Source organism: Eptesicus fuscus, chromosome 18 (assembly GCF_027574615.1).
Source record: "Eptesicus fuscus isolate TK198812 chromosome 18, DD_ASM_mEF_20220401, whole genome shotgun sequence".
Lineage (NCBI taxonomy): Eukaryota > Metazoa > Chordata > Mammalia > Chiroptera > Vespertilionidae > Eptesicus > Eptesicus fuscus.
The window spans coordinates 32,404,214-32,427,014 of NC_072490.1; the positions used below are offsets into that span (position 1 = coordinate 32,404,214).

General features: G+C 44.8%; 1 pseudogene; it reads left to right on the forward strand.

Annotated features, from left to right (window-relative positions):
• Positions 1-8,245: 8,245 nt before the first annotated feature.
• On the forward strand, positions 8,246-8,784 carry LOC103299634 (glutathione peroxidase 1-like; annotated as a pseudogene).
• The last annotated feature ends 14,017 nt before the right edge of the window (positions 8,785-22,801 follow it).

Sequence of the window (22,801 nt, forward strand, 5' to 3'; positions counted from 1 at the left end):
GTCTATGTCTCTTGCCCCATGGATCTCACTAGAGGCACAATGCCTTCTACCCTGTCCCCCAGCTGAGCTCAAGAAACTCACATATCGTTTGGCCAAGTTGAATGATGCTGTACCCATGGCTCTCAACTGCTCATCTGGAAACGCCCTGAGGAGAGGAAGCATGTCTTTCACCTGTTTATTCCTAGTGCTGAGCACACAGTGGGTCTTAGCAATCAATCAATGCCTTATGAATGCATGTGTTATAAACTGAATGTCTGTGACCCCCAAAATGCACAAGTTGAAATCTAATCAATGGAATGGTATTTGGAGGTGGGGCTTTTGCAAGGTAATTAGACTTAAATGAGGTTATGCGGGTAGAGCCCCATGATGGCATTAGCACCTCTATAAGATGGAGAGAGACCAGAGCTCTCACTCTCTCCACCAGGTGAGGACACACAGCTGTCTGCAGGCCAGGAAGAGGGCTCTCATCCGGAACCAAATCTGCCCGCACCTTGATCTTGGACTTATCTAGAGGTCTCCAGACTATGAGAAATAAGTGTTTGTTGTTAAGCAACCCACTGCATGGTATTTTGTTATAGTCACCCATGTATTGGTAAGACATGGTAAGACACCATGTATTGATTAGTGCATGAAGGCTTTGGATCATTGGAGAGTTTTTGTATTTTACCCTCAAGAGACATCATGTCAGACCTCAGTGAGTTGTAGCAAAAGTACAGGGCTATTCAGACAGTGCACCCAAGACCACCCAGCCTGGTAAGATGGAAAGAGAAAGGTCAGGAGCCCAGCTCTCCTAATAACCAGGTTAGAGCCTTTCCCATATCACAGTGCTGCTTACCTGCGTGACAAGGGTCAAATGGAATGCAGGCACAGGACTCACTACTGTACCTCAGAGGCCACCAAGATATCCCTCCATGAGCCGTGCCTACGTAGGGAGACAATAAACACCCATCTGGGCCCTGGGCCCAGCTTCACTGCTAGAAGCTCTCCATGATACAAGTCGCATCCCCTCCCTGAACCTTAGTTCCCCCATCTGTACAACATAAATATAAGACCAGAGTATCTCAGAGATTTGTTTGCTCTAAATTTTTCCAATACAGAGACTGACTAAAGAAGAATGGCTAGAATCAGCATTGTCATCTCTCCATTAGGCCCTATAGATGAGTCAAAAGTGTCTGGAGTGTGTAGGTGGGTGTGTAAGAGATTGAATGGGAGCCTCCTTAACAAAGAGAACAGAGGCAAATTTGAAGATCAGTTCTGAATAGGCAGTTTTTGAATACAGATCAGTCAAATCTGAGAAGCTGCCCTAAAATCAGAGGAAATGGAAACAGCCCTGAAAGGCTCCCTGAGTAAATCCTGGAGCCACCGTGGTTCACCAAAATCAGGAATTCCTCCTTGGATTTCTAGAGGAAATTAGCCACACATACCGAGCCATGCCACAGATCCCTTCCCATCAGCCCCTGGGTATCGATAAACAACTGAGGGTGCTCCTAGTGCAGAAAACTCAAAATCACCAAATGCTCTGGGCCCCTGGGGCCAAATAGAGCCATAGGAACAGAAATGACTACAGCTTCACATCACCCCCAGCCTGCTCATACAGGAACTCCAGCCTCCTGCAAAGTTACCTTTACCAGATCCCTATCAGACATGCTCCCAATACCAGAGGTTGTTAACTACTGGCACATGCCACTGCTGCCCCACTCACAGCCACCAGGCGTCTGCCAGCCATCCCTCATAGGGCATCTGCCAGGTAACTAGACAGAAGCAGGCTCGCCAGCATTGCATCAGGTCTGTCCAGTCAGGGTCTTCATGATTTTATTGGCCCTCTTCCATATCTTATCCCCTGGGGAATGGCAGGAGGGAGGCAACAGGACAATGGCAGGCAGGAGTCAGGAATGTGACTTACGCGGGGCTCTCCTGTTTAGTTCATGGTGCTGACCTTCTCATCCATTTATCTGGCCCCTCGTACCTCTCTAACTAACTGAACATAGTTACTAAACTAGGCATTACTAACATAGTTTCGTAATACAAACCATATCAGCCTATTGTGAGGAAAATATGAGATAATGTGTCCAGACCAGTGCTGAAAATAGGAATATAATGCAAGCCACATATTAATTTTAGATTTTCTTTTAGCCCCATTAAAAAAATTAAAAATTAATGTTAACAATATTTTATTTAACCCAGTATATCCAACATATGATAATTTCAACATGTAATTAATTAAAAACCTAATGAGGCATTTCGTATTTTTTTTCTTTGAAATTCTATAATTATCGTATACTTATCATACATCTCAATCCAGTCTGACACTTTTTAGATGCTCAATCGCTACATGTGGCCATTAGATGCTACACTGGAGAGCACATGCTTCACCCACTCCCACCTGGGTGTGTTTCTAGACTAAATGTTTAATAAGTTAGCTCTAGTCTAAAGTTGGACTTCACTCTATGGACAAGGCAGGGCTAATGATGGATTTTTGCCAGAGGAGAGAAGTGTGTGCGCACACACACACACACACACACACACACACACACACAAAAACCAGTTTAGGGAGTTTTAATCTGGCCTTGGGGTAGGGGTGCAGCTGTTCTGCCTCAGTGGTCCAAGCAATAGACCAAGAGACAGCAGCTCTATTTTCTGTCTCCTTGCCACTTACTCAGAGACTGTCAGAGTCGTTGGTTATTGGGTTGGATGAAACAATCAATCAACAAATCGCTAAAACGAACAGCTGCCTGGGTCTGTAGAGCAAGTTAAACAGAAGGGTCAAGATACATCTGAAGGTCAGAGCCTGGAATTAGGCCAGCAGGACGGGGTGCTATGAGAAATAAAGAGGCTGGATGAGAAACTGGAGAGTGGCAGAATGACTCTCACTGTACTTCTGTGTTCAACATGACAGGAGGCTGCCGAGACCGGTGATGTAGGGAGAGTGTGGAACTGGGGCTCAGAAGATGTGAGGCACTTGGGCAACAATCACCAGGTGGCCGGGAGGCGCCAGGCACTCCTGAGCCCCTGGGAGGGAAGCAGTCACAGGAAAGAAGTGAGGTGACAGTGATGGCTTCAACACACGTAACAATGAAAGAAAAAATTCAGTTCATGTGGACCCTGAGGTCTCAGATGCTCGGAATGGCTGGGAGGGGTGGCTGGAGACGGGACAGATGGATGGGAGAAGTGAGGAGCAGACTAGGCAGCCGGCGGTTGCTGCAGCAGGCAGGGCACCCTCCACCAGCAGAGCCCTGGTCGAACCGTTGGCATTCATTACCCACTTCTCGGGGTACCTGGGGTGAGGCTGCTTAGCAAAAGCAGCTGCTTTCACTTTAAATAGTTTTAGGTCAAACCCAGTGGCATATAAGCACTGTGACACTGGTAATGAAGAAGAAAGTCTCCATGTAGCTCAAAAGAAATAATGAAAATAAAAGGTTTTGACATTCACCCTGAAGAAGCTTGCTTATCGATATTTGCGATATCCGTGTGCATGTGTGTCAAGGGTAATGAGCTTACAGTCCATGGTCATTCCAGGATCAGAGCATGCTCAGGGAGCTGCCTCGGACAGGAGCTGTGGCCTTTGGACTCAAAATAACCTCCTAAGTCACCCAGCCCAGGCACTCAGGCTAACTCCAGATATCATCCTTGGGGAGAACGGAAGTAGAAAATGCACACTCCCCTGATCACAAAGAAAGATCTCCAAGAATTTCTGTAGACAGTCTCTCCTTTGAGCCTCGAAAGAACTCCCTCAATCAGCCTGGTTAAACACCATTAACCAGATTTGACGGTTGAGAAAACTTAGGCTCATTATTCAGCCATTGCAAGTGAAAGAAAACCAAAACATGACAGGCATGGCCAGGAAAGGCAGGGTACCTGGCCTGAATGCCTGGACCCAGGACTCCCAGCACCATCAGGACTCCCCCACTCTCTGCCTCTTACCTCTGCCTCTCCGGCTTCATTCTCTTGGGCCAGCTGCCCCAGCAGCTCCAAGCCAACATCCTTACAGCCTCATGACTAGTGAGGGGGAGAAGTCTTTGTTGCCAGCCTCAGTTAGCAGAACCTTGGGGAAGCACTCTGGTTGACCAGGCTTGGGTCACATGCTCATTCCTGGGTCACATCTGAGGCCATGCCGGGGAGAACCATCGTCTGCCCAGCCAGGTCAACATGCTTCACCCACTCCCACCTGGGTGTGTTTCTAGACTAAATAAGAACAGTTGCTGGGCAACCAAGAACAGTAGCATCTACAGCCACTGATAGGAAGGCTATAACACACCAAGGCCAGAAAGCCAACCTTCTGGCTGGACCTCGTCCATTATTATCAATTCCACAAGTGTACATTGCTTTAGGTAGGTTTCAGTAACCAAGACACATCCGGTCCCTGTCCAAATGGGCACACAATCTAGGGATAGAGGCAGACAATAAAGAGGTAAACAGATAAATAATTGCAAATTGTGACAAAGGCCATGAAGGAAACACACAGGGTGAAGTGACCTAGGAAATTGGGGAGCTGTTCAGATAGGATGTTTAAAGAAGGTCCTCAGAGGGGGAGCCGTGAAGCTGTGATTGAGACCTAGGAAGAGATTCCAAGTCAATGAACATTTCGGTGAACTGGAGGTAGATTCAATTTATCTGCTCCATAGATTGGCTGTCTGTGGTGAGTTCTCATTTGAACACAGTGTTCTCGGCCTTTAAAATGTGCACCCATGAGACTACATGTCCCCCAAGGTCCCTTCCCTATCTGCCATTCTAAATTTCTACAAGAAATCCTTTTTCAAAAGTCAGAAAGCAGTTATCCAAGACTGGTGCCTCAGCCTACGTGGGCTGCCGTATCAAACTGCCATAGATTTAAACAACCAACATTTACTTCTCACCGTTCTACGGGCTGGGAAGTCCGAGGTCGAGGGGCCGCAGACTTGGTGGCTGGGGAGAGCCTGGTTCACAGATGGCCGTTTCTCACTGTGTCCTCGTGGGGCAGAAGCAGCTAAAAGCTCTCGGGAGCCCCTTTTTCCTGAAACAATACAGACAGTCCTCGGGTTCTGTCGGACTCAACGTACGTCATTTCGTGGTCACATCGCTCTCTCCCATTTATTTATTTAAAAAAAAGTTCCGTCATTTCGACGTATGTACATATGTGCTTTATGTTTTTTTTTATTATTTATTTACCACAAGTAAAGGTCAGGAATTACTATCTTTCTTTTACATTTTTTTTTTTTTTTTTACTGTTTCACTTCATTACTGCGGTGTATGTGCTCCATGTGAGTGACGTAGGTGCTGACATAGGTGGGTTCCGACGTACGGTGAAAATCGCGATACGTCGCGCCGTAGGAACGGATCTCCGACGTAACCCGAGGACCTACTGTATCAAAAAGCAAGTGTATTTAATCATACTCAGCTCATAACAGAATAAATGGGTGATTGGAATAATAATTCATGCTGTAGCATGTTTAGTAAGTTAGCAACAGAGAAAGTTGGTTGAAGGAAAGCAGAGAAACTTTTGTCTTTTAAGAATTAGAACTTAAGGGCTCCGTAGGCATCTGGCATCCGCTCAGTGTTGTACCTATAGTTAGAAATGTACATAATGGGAACTCCAGGGATCTTCCTGATTCTTCTTTTAAGGTCCCAGTCGACCGTGGCCACAGTGTAACTTGTGCTGAGTTACTCTCTGTACTAAGCAGCCATGCAGCACCTACACATGTAGTTCTCATTCAATATTCACTCACCAAACATGAAGCATCTGACACCTGCCAGGCTCTACGCTAAGCACACCTCAGTCAGCTCCCCCTTAAAGTGGGAGAGATGAGACTCTGTTCACCCTTCCTCACAAGATCATTATTATGAGAGTCAAGTGGAAAATATGGGCTAAGTCTGAGGAAAAAAACCTTTGCAAATACTAGAGTACCTTAGAAAGATAAAACGCCCTCCGCTGCTTGTAATGAAATTGAGGGAATGAGAAAGAAGCAGAGGAGGGGGTGGAATCACCATAGTGGGCATCAGGCACAGGTGCTTCACATGCCTTCTCTCGGCTGTTACACCCACACCCTTGACGTGGGCATCATCACTCCCACTAGAAAGATGCAGAGACTGGTGTTTGAGAGGTTAAATTGCAGAATCTAGTCAGATAGTTAAGAGTCAAAAAATGGATGAAAAGCTAGGTCTGTTTTCCAAACCCTATCCTTTCAAAAATATTTTCTTTCACATAAAAGTAAATCCTGGGAAGCATTCAAAGTCATGTCCCTGAAAACTGGGAATGGGATGGGTGAGGGAGGAGAAATGATTGTTTACTGCATATTTATTGAACACTAAACCCTGTATGTTACATCAATTCTTATTAGTGATATAGTGTCTACCCCATTTTTCACACTAACACGAATGTCAGCTGAAGTCCCCAGTCCACTGATATTTACCTAACATTGGCTCAAGGATTTCCCCTCATTCTATGGAAAAATCCTACAGTCTTTTCAAGATTTTTAAAAATTCCCCATGAGTTCATGCAAAGCCACTCACCACCTGCAGCTTCTCTCCCCATTCTGCTGGGCACCAGTCCAGACATAAGATCAGACCCTTTTATTTCACCCAAATCACTAAGACAGGCATTAAAAACATGTGGTGGGCTTCGCAGTATGGTTGGGAGACAGAGTAGTGGGACATCCCAGCAAAGCAGACAGCTTAAGACTGACTATCAGACATCTCTGCTCATCTTGTCAGGGTCTTCTGGGGGCTTCTCACTGCCCACCTGTTTCTGGAGGCTCCAGCCTTTCCGTCATGCCAACTAGCACCCCTTATTCTAAATCCCCTCCCCCTTAGCCATCCATATGGATCCTAGAATTATGAGAGGTGCAGAGTTCTTACGTGATTGCAGGTGATTGGTCAAGGTGTGGCCGTCTAATTCATGTTCATCCAATGAGACCCTTCCCTGGGAGTTTTGGAATTCTGACCAGGGAAGCAATCAAGTCATCCCTCCTCTGGTCACAGAGGCTGTAACATAACTTTCAAAAGCTGCTGCCTGCCATGTTTTAGACCATGAAGAAAGTCACTTTGCAGGAAGAAAATGAAGCACATATACAAAAAAAGGAGCCAAAGGAGCCACACCAAGAGATGAAGAGAGAGAGAGACAATCATGCAGATTTCCAAGAGGCTGGTCTGGAAGCTCCTGGAGCCCAACTTCATTCCTGTTCATCAATCCCATCTCTTGGGCTCTTGCCTTCTGGCTGCAGGAACTGAGAGGATTTGGAGAGCGGGTGTTGCTTCTCTCCTCCACCAGATTTGCACATAATGACAGCAATAGACAACTGTATCCCCCTCCCCCAATTGATTTATGCCCATCGTGTTTGAAGACAGAATGAGCTCACTCTGAGTGAAGAACTAGGCAAGCACAGACCACCCTGCCAGATTCTGAGTAAAGCAAAGGCACATTTTAATGCCTCTCATCAGGCATCCCTACCCAGCCCCCGGGAGGGTCAGGTGCCCGGTTCCTACCACCACCCTGCAGCCAGGTAGCTGCTGTGATGGCCTTATCCATCATCCATGAAACACAAAAGGAAACAGAGTCTCAAGAAATGTAAAGACCTTTCCAAAGTCACAACCAGTAAGAAGCAGGAGAAGTTGGTCCCTGTGTGTGTTTCACTGACACCCTGTTGGCCCAGAAATGCCGACCCAGGAGAGCAGGGCTGGGTGTGGGGCTGGAAGAAACCCATCCATCAGGGGACTACAATGCTCTGCCTCTTCCAGCATTGTTATTCCCTTCTCCCCTTCCTCCTTTTCTCTCCCCCTTTCATCTCTTTCTTCCTCCTTCTCCTCCAAGGTTTCTGGGGCCCCAATCAGCAGGAAGGGACTCAGGTGTCCCCACTCTGAGTGCTGACCATCCCTCCAGCACTCCTGTCAGGAGACCTTGACCACTGGCTCATCCTGAAGAACAAGACAATCTTGTGCTTCCCTAAGGACAGGTCACCACAGAGAAAATCGTGAGTGAGAAACAAAGGGGCCTGGGCAGAGGGCAGCACTTCGCTCTCCGCAGTCCATGAATGGCCTTCCCTGGCCTCCTCGGGTCCTCTCTCTTCTCGTTTCTTAAAAAGTGGAAGTTACACCACAGCCTACTATCTATTAAACGAAATGTGTGTTCTTAGTCCTGCACACCGTAATCCCAGCTTCCACCCCGGCTTCCTCGGTGGGAAAAAAACAGGTGTTCCTGTCCCCAGCGCTCCCTATTCTTCTGCAATCCCCAAACCATGTGTGCCACTCAGCTCTGTGCCTGCTGGGCGGCGGGGAGCCCGTGAACCTGGGCTCCCTGCAGGGCCAGGTGCTGCTCATTGAGAACGTGGCCTGGCTCTGAGGCACAACGGTCCCAACTACACCCAGATGAATGTGCTGCAGCAGCGCCTCGGGCTGCGGGGCCTGGTCGTGCTCGGCTTCCCCTGCAACCGTTCGGGCATCAGGAGAACGCCACGAACGAAGAGATCCTGAATTCCCTCAAGTACTAGTATGTCTGGCCTGGTGGCGGGTTGGAGACCAACTTCACGCTCTTTGAGACGTGCGAGCTGAATGGCACGCAGATGCACCCCCTCTTTGTCTTCCTGGGGGAAGCTCTGCCCGCACCCAGTGACACCACCACTGCGCTCATGACAGAGCCCACGTTCATCACCTGGTCTCCCGTGTGTGTGCCACAATGACGTGGCCTGGAACTTCGAGAAGTTCCTGGTGGGCCCGAACGGTGTGCCTGTGCGCAGGTATAGCCGCTGCTTTCCCACCATTGACATCAAGCCCAACATAGAAGCCCTGCTGACCAAGGGGCCCAGCAATACCTAGGGCACCCCCACCCAACCCACCGGGCCCTCTGGGGGGGGGGGGTATCTATGAAGGTGTTGCCTTTAAACCTACACAGAGGAATGCCTGATATCCAGCTAAATCCCCCCAGATGGGCCCTGGTCCTGTCCATCCCAGCCTCCCCCTCCCACACCATGGCTTTTCACAATAAACTGTCCAGTGCTGGCAGAAGGAAGGAAGGAAGAAAGAAAGAAAGAAAGAAAGAAGGAAGGAAGGAAGGAAGGAAGGAAGGAAGGAAGGAAGGAAGGAAGGAAGGAAGGGAGAAAGAAAGAAAGAAAGAAAGAAAGAAAGAGAGAAAGGAAGAAAGAAAGAGAGGGAAGGAAGGAGGGAGGAAGGAGAAAGAAAGAAAGAAAGAAAGAAAGAAAGAAAGAAAGAAAGAAAGAAAGAAAGAAAGAAAGAAAGAAAGAAAGAAAGAAAGAGGAAAGGAAAAATAAAAGTCAAGAAGTGTGCGTGTGGACGTGTGCTTGCACAAAGGATAAAGGCCATGTTTAAATGCATCACAATGTTGCATAGGGGGGAATTCCAGTAACTTCTTCTTTAGACTTTGCTGTGCTGTCCACTGTTTGTACAAAGAGCCTGCTTTACTTTTATAATTAGAAAATCCCTCCCTGAATATTTCTGGGCTGCAGTCTCCAAGGGTATCAGAGTGGATCGCACCTGCCATGCTCTGTCATAGTGCTACTTTTGGAATGATGAGATAATGCCCGAAACTGCCTGATCCACCTCACCAGCTGAGGTTACAAACACCAGCACGTTTCCTTCGTTTTTTCCAATCAATCACTTGAGCAGCTGCAAGCCCTTGTTGTTAAGCAACACAGTGCCTGCCCTCTCAGGCCTCTCCTTGGTGGCTAAGAATGGGCTTCACTGCATCTAAGAAACAAAGCAAATGAACAAATAGAAACAAACTCATAGATGCAGAGAACAAACTGATGGTTGCCATGTCAAAGTGGGTAGGAGGATAGACAAAAAAGATAAAGGGGAATAAGAGGCATAAACTGCTGGTTATAGAATAATCCAAATAAGTCACAGGGATATGATGAACAGCATAGGAAACAGTCAATGATATCATAGTAACTATATATGGTCACAGATGGCTATCAGACTTATGGTGATCACTGTATAAGATCTATAAAGTCTAATCACTATGTTGTATACCAGAAACTAACATAACATTGTATGTCAACTATAATTAAAATATATATTTTTTAAATGAATGGGTTCCACTGCAAGCAACAGGAAATCCAACCAACAGTGCCTTACACAAGTGAGGTGTATTTTCCTCCCATAAGAAATCCAAAGTTAAGCAGTCCAGGGCTAGAATGCTGCTCAGAGATATCCTCAAGGATCCAGGTTCCTGGCTCAGCAACCTGGGTTTGTGATTCATTCTTGTGGTCACAGAAAATCTGCTTCCTCTCCAGGCAAGAAGGAGGAAGAGCAAAGAGTAAAGGGTTTTGTCTTGTCACTTGAAATGGGAATTCTACCTATATCCTAATGGCTAGCACTAGATCACATGACCACCCCTAGCTGCAAGGGAAGCTGGAAAGTTCACGTTTTACTCTCTAAAGTAGAGAGAAGCAAGTTGTGAGTGGTTTTTAGGTATGCAAGACCCCAAGTCTACTACATCACTGGAGTTTATTCAACTCGAGGGCTTCCTTCCCACTTCTGAAGGCCAGGTGGGGTGAGAACTGAAATGTCTGACCTGTCGACAAGAAACCCCAAATTTTCATTTGTCGCTGTGAGGCTGCCTTGCAGGGTTGCTGTTAACAACTGGTCCCACACAATCAATTGACCCTGGTGCTCTTCAGAGGTGATGCTGTTATCATGCCAGTTCCCTCCACAAGCCATGGTGGGAGAACAGTCAACAGAATGGAGCATAATTCATCAACTCCCTCCCCTCTCATAGAATGAAGATTGACAAAGAAGCCTGCTATCCTGAGTGATACAGGCAGGTGGGCAGCTGAATATACCACACAGCAATGGGGCTGGAGGAGGCACTGTCTATGTTGTCACTGAGGCATCTGAAACTCCAGTCCTAAGTTGAAAAGCAGCCAGAATCCTTGATAACTGGACCTCATGCCCTCTCCTGGATTCCAGAAAAGACGACAGGCCACATGCTGGTTGTTGAGAGCCTGCTGGGATGAAACTCAGGCTGATTCAATGATGAGAACGTCTCTCTCCCTCTAATAAGAAAATCATGTCTAATGAGGAGGAAACTATGCAACCATTTCCTAGGACCCAAAAGCACTTTTTAAATTAAGATGCTTTCTGTAAAATGATAAGAAAACTGGATATTCAAGTTTGTTTTTTTAACTAAGCAAAGAGCTTTTGTTTAGCGGGTTGATTAACAGAGGTGAAGGTCCTCAGGAAGAGGAGACATAACCACACCCTGCTCTGTACTTAGCTGCCAGATTCCCTTTTGAATGTTTCAGAGCTTATCTTTACTGACCTAAATGGCAGCCAGTTATTTGCATAGATGTCTAAGTGTGAAACTTGTTTAAGAAAGTTGTGGAATGCCATAAAATTTGATAAGAGTAGGAGATACTCATAGTTCATTAATTGCATTTATGACTTATCATAAATTGAGATGTTAACTCAAAATGAACATTTAAAAATTCTTTTCCTGACTCTCTGGGTTTTCCAAACCATAAAATCCCAGCAGTCTTCGTTTCTGCAACGGGCAATTATAATTTGTGGCTTTCCTTCTGAAGAAGTTTATAGTACATTTAAACAAAATTAAAAGTGCTTCCACTACTTTTTAGATCTAAACACAATGCAGAGCTTGTTAAAGCGTTCCTTCCTGTTACTATTATACCGCCTGATTCGAGCTGTATTTGAATGTTTTAACGTAGCGCTAAACCAGGCAGCTTTAAACATGAGATCTCTTCCTGCATCTCCACCCCTTCTGGTGTGGTCTGTGTGGTCGGGCGGAGGTCGTGGGTGGAAGGCTGACTCTGTGTGATGGTGGGAGAGGAAGACAGGTTGCCAGGGCAAGAAGCTTCTGAGGGTACCCATCACACCTCTCCACACAGCCTCTCTCCCCAACTGCTGACTGGCTTCCTCTACACCAGGAAGTAAGTGTTTATTCTGCAATTAGAGAAGGCAGTGATTTAAATTATTCATTAATTGAAAATTGTGATGAAGTTAGGTGAGAAAGAATTCAACACTTCATTTGTATAAATTCCACATAAGGTAGATTGCTACTGAATGTTGTATCCTTCCAAAATTCAAATGTTAAACCTTAACCCACAACGCGAAGTTATTGGGAGTTGGGGCCTTCGGGGGTTATCAGATCGTGAGAAGGGAGCCCTCAGGAATGGGATCAGTGCCTTTGTGAAAAGGATCCCAGAGAGCTCCTTCCCCCACTCGACAACGGGAGGGCACGTGAGAAGGCAGCCATTTATAAACCAGCAAGCAGGCCCTCACCAGACACCAAATCTGCCAACACCCTGATCTTGGGCTTTCAGCTCCAAAACCTGTGAGAAATAAATGTCTGTTGTTTATATGGCGTTTTGGTACAACATACATGCATGGTCTTTTTCTAGTCCCCACAAGCCTATGAGGTCAGCACTATTCATATTCTCCTTTTACAGACAAGGACCCCACAGCTTAGAAATATTCAGCAACTCTCTCCAGGTCCCAGGGCAAATAAAGGAAGGGTAGGGATTTGCTCTTAACCACCATGCTCAGGCCCTAAGAAATGGTATAGGAAGCAGCAAATGCAAACTGATCCTGTCCAGGCGGGGTGTGCAAGTTCTGAGAAGGTACCAGATGAGTCGTTGTGGGGCTGATGGGGAGGGCTCTCTCAATCACCGGTACCAACATTCTGTGTCTGCTTCCATACTCATGACGCCCTATTAAGAAATGCTTTTCATGCATTTCCATTTGAATGTCATTCAAAGTTGCAACCATGGAGGTCACTGATTACTTTTGTTTGCCTAGACCAGTGGTCAGCAAACTCATTAGTCAACAGAGCCAAATAGCAACAGTACAATGATTGAAATTTCTTTTGAGAGCCAAATTTCTTAAACTTAAATTTCTTCTAACGCAACTTCTTCAAAATAGACTCGCCCAGGCCGTGGTATTTTGTGGAAGAGCCACATTCAAGGGGCCAAAGAGCCGCATGTGGCTCGTGAGCTGTGGTTTGCCAACCACTGGCCTAGCCTGAGTCTCCTGAAAACAGAGCTTCCTCACCCACCCAGGTGCACTGGAAGGCCTCCTCCCTGACCCACGAAAGGGGAAGTAATGAGGTAAGGTGGGATTCTTTCTTTTCTCTTGGTTTCACCATTGAAACCCAAAACTGAGATGGGAAAGACAATAAATTTCCCCATGTTCTCAGTTCAGGAAGTCTCAGCAGTGGGGGCAGCATTCCTCACCGGGCCTTCAGTTCCAGAGTTCCACTACTCACCTCACCCTTGCCACTCCCACCCACCCCCAGTCAGTGGAAGAAGAGAAATGAATGCAACGTGTGGGGTCCTCAGCTTTGGGACATACACAGTGATTACAGAGAGAGGCCAGTCCGTCCCCAGCTTTTGAGTTTATCTCCTGCGCTGAGACAGGGGAAGAGAAAGGATTTCACTCTACCTTGCTAACTTCTTTCAGCTGGTCTAATTGTTAAATCTACGTGGGACAAATTAACAAGAGAAAACAACCAAGTTTAATTATATACATGCTTATGGGAACCCCACATACATGGATGGAGACCATATACATGAGAGGTTCAGAGACAGAAAGGTAAAATGAGTTATATAGGGGTTGGCAAAAGTAGGTTTACAGCTGCATGTACATGAAACACAGCATGTTCTTTTATTATTATTTATTAATTACTGTATTATTTTCCATTCAAACAACTGTAAACCTACTTCTGCCCACCACTGTGCATGACATGCTGAGCTAAATGTGAGGGAAGGCACCTGAGGTTTCAGAAGGGAGGAAGGTTATTCACAGGATGATAAGAAGAGCAGATGTTCAGTAATTAGAAGTTTTCCCTGCCCTATAGGTAGGTCATAAAAAGTTATTTCTTGTAATTACTCTTATTATGGGCAAGGCCTCTAATTTAAAATCTTTAAGGGAGAGGTAAAAGTTTAATCTGGCCTGGCCGGTGTCGTTAAGTGATTAGAGCGTCAGCCTGTGGACCAAAGGGTCTCGGGTTCGAATCCTGGTCAAGGGCACAAACCTAGATTTCAGGTTTGATCCCAGTCCCCGGTCAGGGCTCAGGGCTCAAGCAGGAGGCAACCAATCTCTCTCTCTCTCTCTCTCTCTCTCTCTCTCTCTCTTCTCTCCCTACCTCCCTCCCTCTCTCCCTTCCACTTTCTCTAGAAATCAATGGAAAAAATGCCCTCAGGTGAAGATTAACAAACTAAAAAAATAAATAAATAAATTTAATCTGGGCATGCAGGGTCTCAATTGCTTTCAGCTCAAAATAATCCACATGCCAAAGTAGCACATTTTGGGGAGGCCTGCTCTGAACCCCTTCAAGACCAAGGGAGGAGACTCCATTAGGAGTGACCAAAGCTGCAGACCTCTACAGGAAGGGGCTATGAGGTGGGCTGCCTGGGCAGGGTCTCAGGGTTGGTGGCAGAAACCATCAGGTGGAGCCAGGTCTCCAACACCAGGGAGTTGTACAGTGAAGAGACCCATCAGGCCCTCAAAAGGTCTCAGTGATGCACCCCCAAGAAAGCCTGCATTTGGGTGTTCACTGCAGAAGTCCTAACAGCAGTTGTGTTGATGGACAAACCAGCATTGACCAACAGAGAGGCCTGCAGTCTTCCTGCCAAGTGAGGAGACAGGTGCCCTCTCATGCCCCACCAGAGAAGCCAGATTAGAACAGAAAAGAAGAGGGGGTTATTGTTAGAGGCAACGTTGGACCTTGGTTCTTGAGATCTGCCAAAAAATAATTCAGAGCCAAGAACTCTAGTGCAAGGGAAAGTTTATTTAGCACACAAAGCTTAAGTACACTTGAAGATAAGATTCAAGCAGGTTGTTCAGAGAGCTGCCTTGGCCTTTTAGAAAGTCACAGTCAGAAGAAGTGAGCCAGCTATGCTGCATAGACTCAGAAAATAAGTTATAGAGGCAAAAGAAGGGCCCTTGAAAAGAAGTTAGCCCAGGATGAGTTGCCACTGCCTACTGCTCCCTGGTTGCAAATTTCATCTGAACCCTTAGAGATTAGGAGAAAGCAAGCAGATACATGCCTGAAGAAAGAAGGCAGGGGCATGCTCCAGGGAGAGTGAGCACTGGGTCCTTTGTCTTAAGGGTTTTTATCTGTTTTCTAAAGGTGGGAATTTTAGGGGAGGTCTCAGGAGAGGATCTCAATAGAATATTCATCAGTTTTCCAAGTGTGTCCTTTCACAGGCTGATGCATCAAAATGAACATATAGGCTCAGGGTCGAGGTCTCTACTGATTGGTTGGTGCTAGGGTAGTGGGTCATTGGTCATTACACTGGTCCAGATGTCAGCCATGGTGTCACTTATCTGGTTTTGCTGCTTTTCTGGGGCTGGATCTGAAACACAAGTGAGGCCTAGATGTTATCTCTAGTTTGACCAAAACTTTGTCTCTGTGGTCAACAGACCTGAGGCTTTGATCCTAAGATTATTTGATGCTGATCAGAACCTCATTGTCCTGAGGGCTTAATGCTTAAGGAAGTGGCTGTGCAAGGGAAAAGGAGGCAGGTGAGTCAGGGTGCTGGATGAGGCCAGTTTGAATCAGCTATTGTCTCAGTTTCCCCATTCCATTTGCCAAGGATTTTTCCTAGCTTCTTACTATCCTTCCCTCAGTATGATGGCTGATGACACAGCTCTGAGAGGGAAGGGGAGTTTAGAATCAGACATGAATTTGCATTTTTTAAGTGAACAGGATTGAGTCTTTAATACTGAAGTGAGATACTTCTAATATGTAGAAGTAGCTGAAAAGTTGTATAATCTAGTTCAGATGTTGATGAGGGGACAGCTAATGACACCTGCAAAGAAGGGGAGGTCAAGATAGTACAGCCTGATGACAGCTATTATAAAAAGCAATTTTTACATTTCAATAGTTGAGATACTGTGATGTCCACTTCACACCCACTAGGATGATTACAATTAACAAAATCATAGTAAGTGTTGACAAGGGTGTGGACAAATCAGAACCCTCATTCATTATTGGTGGGAATGTAAATGGGATAGCCACTTTGGAAAACAGTGTGGAAGTTCGTCAAAAAGTTAAACATACAGTTATCATTTCACACACAAACTTCACTCCTAGGTATATTATGCCCAAAAGAATGAAAACATGTCCACACAAAAAAACTTGAATGCAAATATTCATAGTATAATTACTCATAATAGCTAAAAAGTGAAAACAACCCAAATGTCCATTAACAGGTGAATGGATAAATTTGATAGATCCATATAATGGAATATTACTCAGTCATTAAAAGGAATGACGTACTGGTGCTACAACATGGGTGAAACTTGAAAACTTTATGCTAAGTGCAAGAAGCCAGTCACAATAGATCACATATTATATCATTCTATTTATAGAAAATGTCCAGAATGTGTACATCAGTAGAGATTGAAAGTACACTACTGGTTCCCTAGAGCCGTGGTCGGCAAACTGCGGCTCACGAGCCACATGCAGCTCTTTGGCCCTTTGAGTGTGGCTCTTCCACAAAATACCAAGGCCTGGGCGAGTCTATTTTGAAGAAGTGGCGTTAGAAGAAGTTTAAGTTTAAAAAATTTGGCTCTCAAAAGAAATTTCAATCGTTGTACTATTGATATTTGTCTCTGTTGACTAATGAGTTTGCCGACCACTGCCCTAGAGCTAGAGGAGTTGGAAGGTAACAGCTTCAGGATGCAGGGTTTCTTTTCAGGGTGGTGAAATGTTCTAAAAATGATAGAGGTGGTGGTTGAAGAACTCTGTAAGAACTATTGGCTCCTACACTATAAATAGGTAAATGATGTGGTGTGTCAATTATGTCTCAATAAAGCTGTTACCAGAAAGCAAACCAAAAAATGGTGACATAATAGAAGACAACTAGACAAAAACAGAAGCAGTTCTGCAGATAGACAGCTCTGGCCTAGAACTGTGCCTGCCTCCCACGCAGAGTGCCCTGACCGTGTGGACAGCACGGCCCTGGAGGTGTACCCTCAGGGCTGTGGACACCTGTCTCGGAAACTAAGATGCAGGAGAAGATGAGAGCTTTCTCCTGCATCCCACTGGGTTTCCTCAGCAAGTTAGCTGCCCGCTCTGAGCCTCAGCTCTATTCCCTACATTCCCCTCTCAATGTGCAACCAGCATGATGAAGCTTGTCAGACATGCAGAATCTCAGGTCATGCCCCGGAACTACTGAACCAGAATCTGTGTTCTGTTCAAGTCTAGCAAGCACTGGCTTACACCGTGGAAGTTAACAACACCTTCTTCAAGAGGATTTTGTGAGGATTCTTATTAACAGTAAATACTTCCATTTACCTGACACCCTCTCTGTGCCAGATACTGAGATAATATAGAGAGTGCCTAGTTTATTGCCTGCACATAGTAGGTCTGCAATGTGTGGCAGTTATTGCTTAAAAGAGCCTCGCTGGGGAGGAGGAAAGAGCCCAAGTGTTGGAAGCCATTCTTCATACTGACTCTGGCCTTCTGCACATTGAAACCTTGGGCAGCTCAACTTGCTCTTCTGAAAACTGGCCTTACCTCACTAGGTGGTTGTGAAGATTAAGCAAGAAAACGTGTCATCTCATACCTAGCAGCCCAGAGGAGTCCAGCAGATGTTCAGTCATTTCCTCCTCTCCCTACAACAGATGGCACAGCATGTCATTGCAGAAGTGACCCAACCATCTTAAATCTTACTCAGTCCCACCTCTTTCTATTATCCATTCATGTATCCACGGAGCAAATTCTTCCTGTGCGCCTACTATATGCCAGATGCTGTGCTTGGAGCACAGACACTGCAGCTGTGGTCCCTGAGGCTCATGAAACCCTGTCTGGCCTTGAAGAGAGAATAAAACAGACCTGTTTATCCACCTGCTTTGAGAGCTGTAGAAACAAAGCCCATTTCCTCTCAGCAGCCATCTGAAACAATTAGTCTCAACTTCCAACCCTAATGTGCTTCCACACTGTGAAAAAGCACTTTTTCAAGGGGAGCTGGAGACATAAATTAGTATAATAATGCAATTAAAATGCATTTTCCTTCCACTTATTTAAATTACTCTTTTTTACATCTTGAGAAAATGCATCCTTCCTCAGAGGTATTTAAGGAGATTCAAAGAGGCTGTTGAGATGATGCAAGAAATGCATCAAATACCCTTCCCTGCAGGCCAGGAAGAGCCACCCTCCCTGTGATTCCTGTCCATGTCTACAAAAGGCTCGGCCCTCCAGGGATCCACAGAGGCCCTTGGGCAGAATTTCCCCAGATCTGATCACTGCCCTCTCTGTAAACACTCATTTGTTCATTCATTCACTCAACAGTTTTGATGTGTGTTTTTTTCCTGCACCTCCTCCATGCCTGGCACTAGGAATATGAATAAGACATAGTGCTCACCTTCAAGGGGACTGTCCGGGAGGAAGGCAGCCATGCCAAAAGGAGTAGGACCCAGGGCCACCAGTGCTGTGCCAGATGGGTGCACAGAGAAGGGGCTCCACCAACCTGGGCATGTTGCGGGGGTGGGGGGGGGCGCGGCGGTGCTGGGCAGAATGGGCCTCCTGTAGGTGATCCTTGAGCTGAGTCCCCAAGAATGAGAAGGCATTAACCAGACTGGGGGAGGGAGAAGGGGTCCTCTAGGGTGGGTCGTCAGCGTGAACAGCAAGGACAAGGGCATGGAGTGTGGGAGTGCACAGTGCTCTTTGAGAAGATTAGCAGACAGGGAGTGAGACAAAGGACAACAGAAGCAGGGACTCAAACTCACCAGACCAGAAGGGTCTAAAAAGGGAGGACTTTGTCCTGAGAGCCTTAGGAAATTAAGGTGAGCCTCCAGGTAGCAGAGGCTGAGAATACAGAAACCCAGAAATCACAAGATGAAGGCAGACCCAGGCAAGGACACAGCAGTGAGTCCACGACCTCCTGCAGAAAGCCTTGATGGGTATCCTGAGTTACTGGTTTTGGGTCGCCATCTGCTGGCAAGATTTCTTCAATGCAGCCGGTTCTATCAATGTTCAAAAGAGGGAATGAATACGGTATCTTTTAAAAACAGTAACAGGCACAGGGAACTTCCTTGACCAAATTAGTGTAACACTTATTATAGAAAGAACATTATTAGAGTTTCATTCAAAATTCAAAGAAAAGAACATCATATGAGAGCCGTGGGTTCAAATCCCAGCTCTGCCACTTATTATGTGGAAAATCACTTTACTTCTCTTAGCTTTGTTTTTAACATCCGTAAAGTAAATATCTAACTCACCGTTGTTGACAGGAATAAAAGATACCAACTGTGTAAAGAGAAATCAACAGGTATTATGTTAGGGTGGTGGAAAACTAGCATGTGACGTATGGCCACCTCCTCCACCTGCTGCTCCTCCTCATCCTCATCCTCCTCAACCTCCTCCTCCTCCTCCTCTTTCTCCACCCACCTCGTTCAATTCTTACTCCTCCACTTCCACCTCATCATCACCATCCTCTACTTCCACCTTCTCCTCTCCACCTCTTCCACCTCCTCCTCATACATAATATGTGATTCCACGTATATAAAATTGAAGCACAGAGAAAACCACTCTGTGGTAACAGAAGTGAGAACAGTAGCTACCTTTGGGGCGGGTACTGGCAGAAGAGTACAGGACAGAGGCTGCTGGGGAGCCGAATAGGTGTGTGCACTTGGCAACAATTCATGGAGCTGTTTACTTAATTTTGACTGGCATAAACCAAGGGAAACAAGTGCCATATCCACCAAAAGATTTTACAAGAATGTGCATGGTGGCTTTATTCATAATAGTTCCAAATTAGAAACAATCCAAATGTCATTCAATTAAAAAATAAATAAACTAAGGTATGTTCACACAATGGAATACTACACAGCAATAAGAAACAGCATACTATGGCTATATCTATCTACATTACGGATTCATGGTTGAATCTCACAGACATTATGTTAAGTGAAAAAAGGCAGACACAAAGGAGTACATCATATATACAGTCAGGCCCTGCATAACAACATTTTGGTCAATGAGAGACCACATATATGAATATGCTCCCATCTATATATATAAAAGCCTAAGCAACCATTCTACCATTCGACCATTCAACCAGTAGCTATGAAGCACACTGACCACCAGGGGGCAGACGCTCAATGCAGGAGCGGAAACCACAGGCATGGAATCATGGAACAGACTAATGAATCTCAGAGGGACGGAGAGGGGAGAGGGTGGGAAGAGATTAACCAAAGGTTTTATATGCATACTAGAGGCCCAGTGTATGGATTCGTGTACCGGCGGGGTCCCTCGGTCTGGCCTGCGGGAATCAGGCCGAAACTGGCAATCCGACATCCCCCAAGGGGTCCCAGATTGTGAGAGGGTGCAGGCCAGGCCAAGGGACCCCACCAGTGTACAAATCCGTGCACCAGGTCTCTAGTAAGATTATAAAGGAGTTAAAAATTTCCTATCATGTAATGATGTCATAGCTGTTACAATGTCATTGGAAAACACATTATTCCTGTGTTTGTGGAAATGCTGGTATAAACAAACCTACTGTACTGCCAGTCATATAAAACTATAGCAAACAAAATTACAACCCTGGCTGGTGTGGCTCAGTTGGTTGAGTGTCCTCCCATGTACCAAAAGGTCACGGGTTCAATTCCCCGAGAGGGCTCAATTCCCAATAGGGGGCATGCAGGAGGCAGCTGATGGATGTTTCTCTCTCACATGCATGTTTCTCTCTCTTCCTCTCCTTTTCTCTCTCTCTAAAAATCAATAAACTATCCTTTTAAAAAAGTATATATGTGCTGCCTATTATAGAAATACAGCACATATATAAAAGTATAACACATAAAATTATGAACAGTACATAGTATTGGATAATGATAATAAATTACTACATTACTGGTTTATGTATTTACCATACTATACTTTTTATCATTGTTTTAGAGTGTGCTCCTTCTACCTATATAAGAAAAAAACGTTTGCTGTAAAACAGTATGGAGTGTTTCACCAGGAGCAGCCTCATACAACTTTACCAACTCTATTGATTATATCACTTTACCTTGTGTCTGATTTAATCTCATGTTTTGTATAGTAACATGCTGTACATGTTTGTAGCTTATGATCAATAGTCTATAGCCTCGTGCGCAAATAGTAGCCTATGCTATCTCAGTTTGTGAAAGAATACTCCATAATGTTCACCCAAAGACGAAATTGCCTAACAACACATTTCTCACAAGTATTCCTGTGAAGAAATGCATGGCTGTATTGACATTCATATGAAGTTTAAAACAAGCAAACCTGATCTATGGTGATAGAGGTTAGAACAGTGCTTTCCTTTTGGGGTAAGAAGCTTGGGGGGAAGCACAAGGGAATCCTTTGAAATAGTGGATATATTTTATATTTTGAGATAGGTAGTGGTTATGTGCGATTACATATGCAAAAATGCATCAAAATTTTATTTGTTCATGTTACTTTAAGTAAGTTAGCCCTCAATTAAAGTTTTTTTTTGCATGGAAGAGAAAAGATCCAGAAAAAGACGATTCCTGTACATTAAAAATTAAATGTACAGTACATCTACACAATGGAATACTATGCTGCTGTAAAAAGGAAGGAACACCTACCATTTGCAGCAGCCTGGATGGACCTGGAGAGCATTATGCTAAGCGAAATAAGTCAGTCAGAGAAAGATAAATATCACATGATCTCACTCATTTGTGGAATATAATGAACAACATAAACTGATGAACAAAACCAGAACCAGATCCAGAGACAGAGAAGCATCAATCAGACCGTCAAACCTCAGAGGGAAGGTAGGAGAGGGTGGGGGTAAGGGGGAGAGATCAACCAAAGGACTTGTATGCATGCATACAAGCATTACCAATGGACACAGACACCAGGGGGGTGAGGCCATGAGCGGGGGATGGGGGACAAGGAAGGTATGAAGACACATATGTAATATGTTAATCAATAAAGAAAAAAATACCTTATATTCACACAAAAAAAATTAAATGGAAATGTTAAATTTAGCAATGTCGTTAAAAAAAAAAAAGCATGGATTCTTATATATTTAAAAAATCCAATACAAAAGGAAAATAAAATATTAAAAAAGTATTGAAAATATTAGATTTTCATCTCTTTTTTTACCCTCTTGATCAATTTAAATACCATTAAAACTATATCTTCTTTATAAATATGAAAGAAATTGCCCATGAATCACTCTGGGTACAATGTCTTTTAATGGATTTATTTCTTGACAACTCTTCCAGTGTCTTATTGCCATTGCTCTGTATACACCTGCTTCATTTTGAATTAATTTTGGTGTCTTTGTTTTTAGAATACTGTTTATTTTAGCTTTTAAAAATGAGCAGAGATGGATTCACTATCCTCTGTATTGTCTTGATTAGATTAGGTAATCAAGACAATACAGAAGATAGTTCATTTACTCATTTTTCTTTTTATTGAATTTATTGGGGTGACACTGGTTAACAAAATTATATGGATGTCAAGTGCACAATTCTATAACACAGCATCTGTACATTGTGTTCACCACCCTAAGTCAAGTCTAATCCATCAATATTTGTCACCTCTATATTTCCTGATAACTATGCAAGGTTTTGTACACAGGAGCATGTTTGACTGGTAAGGCTGAGTGGAGAACAAAAGCATTATTGCCAGAAATGCCAGGCTAGAACCGTTTTCTTAGACATGCACAACAGTTTAAAATATTGTCATGGGACCAGGGAATTTTATGCTCGCATAAATTCACAGATTTTCAGTCAAAATATTTTTTCAGGATTTACTGTTGATACCGTCACTACACATGGGTTCCCAAGTGTTAGGCTGTGGATTATCTCTCTCTACAGTGAACTGCTTCTGTCCCTGCAACAGAAACCCAGGTCT